This window comes from Colobus angolensis, unplaced genomic scaffold (assembly GCF_000951035.1).
Source record: "Colobus angolensis palliatus isolate OR3802 unplaced genomic scaffold, Cang.pa_1.0 Scaffold36, whole genome shotgun sequence".
NCBI lineage: Eukaryota > Metazoa > Chordata > Mammalia > Primates > Cercopithecidae > Colobus > Colobus angolensis.
This window is the reverse complement of record NW_012116932.1, coordinates 5,328,999-5,335,235: the sequence shown is the minus strand read 5'-3', so window position 1 is coordinate 5,335,235 and position 6,237 is coordinate 5,328,999.

Genomic DNA, 6,237 nt, shown 5'->3' with positions numbered 1-6,237 from the left:
TTCTCATTCTAGATCCTTGAGGAATTGCCATACTGTCTTCCAGAATAATTGAACTAATTTACATTCCCATCAGCAGTGTAAAAGCATTCCTATTTCTCACAGCCTTGCCAGCATCTATTGTTTCTTGACTTTTTAATAATCGCCATTCTGACTGGCGTGAGATGGTATCTCATTGTGGTTTTGATTGCATTACTCTATGAGCTTTTTTTCCTATGTTTTTTGGCCACACAAATGTCTTCTTTTGAGAAGAGTCTGTTCATATCCTTTGCTCACTTTTTGATGGGGATGCTTGTTTTTTTCTTGTATCTTTGTTTGAGTTCTTTGTAGATTCTGGATATTTGCCCTTTGTCAGATGAGTAGATTGCAAAAATTTTCTCCCATTCTGTAGGTTGCCTGTTCACTCTGATGATAGTTCCTTGTGCTGTGGAGAAGCTCTTTAATTAGATCCCATTTGTCAATTTTGGCTTTTGTTGCAATTGCTTTTGGTGTATTCATCATGAAGACTTGGCCCATGCCTATGTCTTGAATGGTATTGCCTAGGTTTTCTTCTAGGGTTTTTATGGTTTTGGGTTTTACATTTAAGTCTTTAATCCGCCTGAGTTAATTTTTGCATAAGGTGTAAGGAAGGGGTTGAGTTTCAGTTTTCTGCATATGGCTAGCTAGTTTTCCCAGCACCATTTGTTGAATAAGAGATCCTTTCCCCATTGCCTGTTTATGTCAGGTTTGTCGAAGATCAGATAGTTGTAGATGTGTGGTATTATTCTGAGGTCTCTGTTCTGTTCCATTGGTCTATATGTCTGTTTTGGTACTAGTACCGTGTTGTTTTGGCTACTGTAGCCTTGTAGTATAGCTTGAAGTCAGCTAGTGTGATGCCTCCAGCTTTGTTCTTTTTGCTTAGAATTGTAGCTGAAAACACTGTTATGATAAGACATCTTTCTTTGATAAAAGTATGTTGCTAGTTGCATTTCCTGAACAGCGCCCCTCACTTTTCTTTGGTCGTCCACTTGTGCTGGTAGTTTTGCCCAATTATTTTGGAGGTCTGTTTTCATGATTCCTGTCCCATGCCAGTTTCTTGACTTCCTCTGAGGTGGCTGCCCTCCATCTGAAGCAGACTAGTGTCCCATCCTCCATGCATGGCCACAGCTTTCATTCTCTGTAGAGCACCAGTGACCTTTTCCATGGGTTTGTAATTTCAGTCATGTGTCTGATCTCACTGACATAAGGTCATGTAAACCATCAACCACCACTGTCCATGATGAAGTGTTAGCCTAGCTGAAGAGCAAAGCCTAGTGGTTCCTATCCCCATGATCTCCAGAAGATCCTTCCTGTTGAGTGGCTCTCCTATAGGGCAGCAGCTTCAGAGGGTATGTGGAGAAATAATCCAATTTTCATTTCTTCTCACTCATTGATTTTTTGGACTTCTGGGAGTTGCATCTGGATTGTAGGGCATTTTACCCATCAAATCATCTTGTAGTGGGAGCAAATAACTCTGTTATGCCCTCCAGTATATTTCAGTATGTTGTAATGAAAAAATCAGTTAAGGCCGGGCGCAGTGGCTCAAGCCTGTAATCCCAGCACTTTGGGAGGCCGAGACGGGTGGATCACGAGGTCAGGAGATCGAGACCATCCTGGCTAACATGGTGAAACCCCGTCTCTACTAAAAAAATACAAAAACTAGCCGGGCGAGGTGGCGGGCGCCTGTAGTCCCAGCTACTTGAGAGGCTGAGGCAGGAGAATGGCGTGAACCCGGGAGGCAGAGCTTGCAGTGAGCTGAGATCCGGCCACTGCACTCCAGCCTGGGTGACAGAGCGAGACTCCGTTTAAAAAAAAAAAAAAATCAGTTGAAACATTTGTCCTCCATCCTATTTTGGTGGGTAAGGGTCTTTTGTCCTAGGATCACTCTGTTTTCTGTTTCTCCTTGAGGTTCAAAGAAGCAAAGGTTTTTCCCAGGATCACAGGGATTCATGAAATGGGTGAAATACACATTTACCTTGTCTCTGTCATGTGCCATGCCCCTTGCCAAGCGAGCTCTGTGTATGCTTGTCTCTGGTCCATTCAGTGTTCAAAGGACGCCACACTCTCTCTAGTGGCAAGGCCTGCACATGGATGCTACTGTCCCTTACCCAAGCCTTGAGTCTGAGAATAGCCCTGCCCCCATCCACACACAGCTGGTGCCCACTCTCACCATTTCAGGGTCTGAGCACAAGCCCACTCATCCTGGCTTAGGCTTCCCTCTCAAGACAGAGCACATGGCCCAGAGACCTATGGATTGCCTAACCCAATCCACCTGCTTCGACACTGAATCACTCTTCCTGGGGGCCTGATGTTGGGCCTAAACTCCCAGCCACTACCACCTCAGCCAGCAACTACCTGCAAGAATCACCTGGGGGCCTGAAGACTGGCCCACCCAGCCCACTGCACTCACTGCCAGCATCAGTGCACACTGCTCAGGATGCAGAGAAGCATCTTGCCACTGCTACTGCCATTGCCCATGCCATGCCAACTGCCCAGGGGCTCAAGAACCCACCCATCCATCCAGCCCACTGCTTCCATTACCTGCATTTGGGCAAGTCAGTTGGAGGCTCAAGAACTGCCCCCCTGGTAACCGCTAAAACAGGTGCCAGTATATACTGCGCTGGGGCACAAAGATAGGCATGCTGACCAGGTTTGGTGTCTCAAGCCTGTAATCCCAGTGCTTTGGGAGGCTGAGATGGGAGGAGAACTTCCAGCCAGGAGTTTGAGACCAATCTGGACAACAAAGTGAGACCCCATGTATACAAAAATTTATTTTTAAAATTAGCCAGGTGTGGTGGTGCACACCTATAGTCTTAGCTACTTGGGATGCTGAGGTTGAAAGACTGCTTGAGTCCAGGATTTTGAGGATGCAGTGAGCTATGATTGCACCATTGCACTCCAGCCTGGGTGACAAAAACCCTGCTTCTAAAAAAAGATAGGCATGCTCAGTCCACCACTGCCACCACTGGGGCCTGAAGACTGGTCCACCTGGCATCCCACTCCCCATCAAAACTTCACCACCACTTTCACTAATAACCACACCCTATGTTACTGAAGAAGTCACAGATACCAGTGGCACTGTTTATAGCCAAGAAAATCAGACAAGGACTACACTATTGTGTGCACCCAGAATGAAAGCCAAAGTACCCTACCCAGCAAAACTGTAGATACGTATTCAGGAAAAAGTCCTCCCATATGAAAGTAAATTCAAATATAGGAAGAAGTGACTATTAGAACAGATGCACAGATGTCAATATAAGGAGACAAGAAACACAACAAAGCAAGGAAATACGACACTTTCAAAGGAATACAATAATTCTCCAGTAATAGACCTTAATCAAAAAGAAATTTTTGAAATCTCAGATAAAGAATTTAAAATATTTATTATAAAGCTCAGTGAGATACAAGATAATTCTGAATAATAATACAAAGAAATCAGAAAAACAATTCAGGAGAATGAGAAATTTACCAAAGAGATAGATATTTTGAAAAATAATCATACAGAAATTCTGGAAATGAAAAATAAATTGAAGGAAATACAAAATATATTTGAAAGCTTCAACAATAGCCTAAATCAGAGAGAAGAATATCAGAACTTGAAAAGAGGTCTTGTGAAATAATTCAGTCAGACAAAAATAAAGAAGAATTTTAAAAAATGAGCAAAGCCTTTATGACATTTGAGACAACATAAAATGATCAAATATTTGAATTATAGGTGTCTGAAGAAGAGACAAAGAAAGAACTAGAAAACCTATTTAATGAAACAATAAATGAAAACTTCCTGTATTAGTCAGGGTTCTCTAGAGAGACAGAACTAATGGGGTAAGTGTATATATCAAGGGGAGTTTATTAACTATTATTGTGTATTGACTCACACAATCACAAGGTGAAGTCCCACAATAGGCCATCTGCAAGCTAAGGAGCAAGGAAGCCATTTTGAGTCCCAAAACCTCACAAGCAGGGAAGCCAACAGTGCACCTTTCAGTATGTGGCCAAAGGCCTGAGAGCCCTTGACAAACCACTGGTATAAGTCCAACAGTCCAAAATCTAAGGAATTTGGAGTCTGATGTTCAAGGACAGGAAGCATCCAGCATGGGAGAAAGATGAAGTGTCAAGTTGACAGTCAGTATTAACCATCACACTTCCCAAGTGTAGCAAGATATTTAGACATTCAGATACAGGAGTCTCAGTGATTCTCAGGGAGATACAATGTAAAAAGGTCTTGTATTAGTCCATCCTCACACTGCTATGAAAAATACCCAAGACTAGGTAATTTATAAAGAAAAGAGGTTTAATTGACTCACAGTTCCCCTAAGGCAGGGGAGACCTTAGGAAACTTACAATCATGACAGAAGGCACCTCTTCACTGGGCAGCAGGAGAGAGAATAAGCACTGAGTGTATCCTCTTATAATACCATCAGACCTCATGAGAACTCACTATCATTAGAACAGCATGGGGAAACTGCCCCCATGATTTAATTATCTCCACCTGGTCTTGCCCTTGACACATGGGGATTATTATAACTCAAAATTGAAAAAAAGATAGTTACTTCCTAGATATAATGGAAGTACAGGCATTGGGTAAATATACCTGTTCCAAAGGGGAGACATTGGCCAAAACAAAGGGGTCACAGCCCCTTTGGGTGGCAACACAGCCAAGCCACATCATTCTACCCCTGGCGCCTCCCAAATCTCATGTCCTCACATTTCAAAACACAATCATTCTCTTCCAGCAGTCCCCTAAAGTCTGAACTTACTTCAGCATTAACCTAGAAGTACAGGTCCAAAGTCTCATCTGAGACAAAACAAGTCCCTTCCACCTAGGAGCCTTTAAAATCAAAAGCAAGATAGTTACTTCTGGCCAGATGCAGTGGCTCACACTGCATCCCAAGACTTTTGGAGGCCAAGGTGGGTGGATCTTGAGGTCAGGGGATTGAGACCATCCTGGTCAACATGGTGAAATCCCATCTCTACTAAAAATGCAAAATTTAGCTGGGCATGGTAGTGTGTGCCTGTAAGCCCAGCTACTCAGGAGGCTGAGGCAGGAGAATCACTGAAATCCAGGAGGCAGAGGTTGCAGTGAGCTGAGATTACGACACTGCACTCCAGCGTGGTGACAGAGCTAGACTCCGTCCAAAAAAAAAAAAAAAGTTACTTCCTAGATACAATGGAGATACAGGCATTGGATAAATATACCTGTTCCAAAGGGGAGACATTGGCCAAAACATTGGGGCTACAGGTCCCATGCAAGTCCAAAATCCAACAAGGCAGTAATTAAATCTTAAAGCTCTGAAATAATCTCCCTTGACTCTATTTCTCACATCCAGGTCATGCTGATGCAAGAGGTGGGCCCTCATGGCTTTGGCCAACTCCACCCCTGTGGTTCTGCAGGGTACAGCCCCATTCTTGGCTTTCACAGGCTGGTGTTGAGTGTCTGCAGTTTTTCCCAGCTCATGGTGCAAGCTGTCAGTGAATCTACCACTCTGGGGTCTGGAGGATGGTGGCCCTCTTCTCACAGCTCCAGTAGGCAGTGCCCCAGTGGGAACTCTCCATGGAGGCTCCAACCCCACATTTCCCTTCTGCGCTGCCCTAGCAGAGGTTCATCCATGAGGGCTCCGTCCCCACAGTAAACTTCTGCCTGGACATCCACACATTTCCTCTGAAATCTAGGCAGAGGTTCCCAAGCCTCAATTCTTGACTTCTCTGCACCTGCAGGCTCAACACCACGTGGAAACTGCCAAGGTTCAGGGCTTGCACCTTCTGAAGCCACAGCCCAAGCTGTACCATGGCTGGAGCAGCTAGAATGTAAGGCACCAAGTCTCTAGGCTGTACACAACAGAGGGGGACTGGGCCTGGCCCACAGAACCATTTTTTCCTCCTAGGCCTCCAGGCCTGTGATGGGGAGGGCTACCATGAAGTTTTCTGACATGCCCTGGAAACATTTTCCCCATTGTCTTGGTGATTAACATTTGGCTCCTCATTACTTATGTAAATTTCTGCAGCAGACTTGAATTTCTCCTCAGAAAATGGGTTTTCCTTTTCTATTACATCACTAGGCTGCAAATTTTCCAAACTTTTATGCTCTGCTTCCCTTGAACGCTTTGTCAGTTAGAAATTTCTTCCACCAGATACCTTAAATTATCTCTCTCAAGTTCAAAGTTCCACAGATCTCTAGGGCAGGGGCAAAATACTGCCAGTCCCTTTGCTAAAGCATAGCAAGAA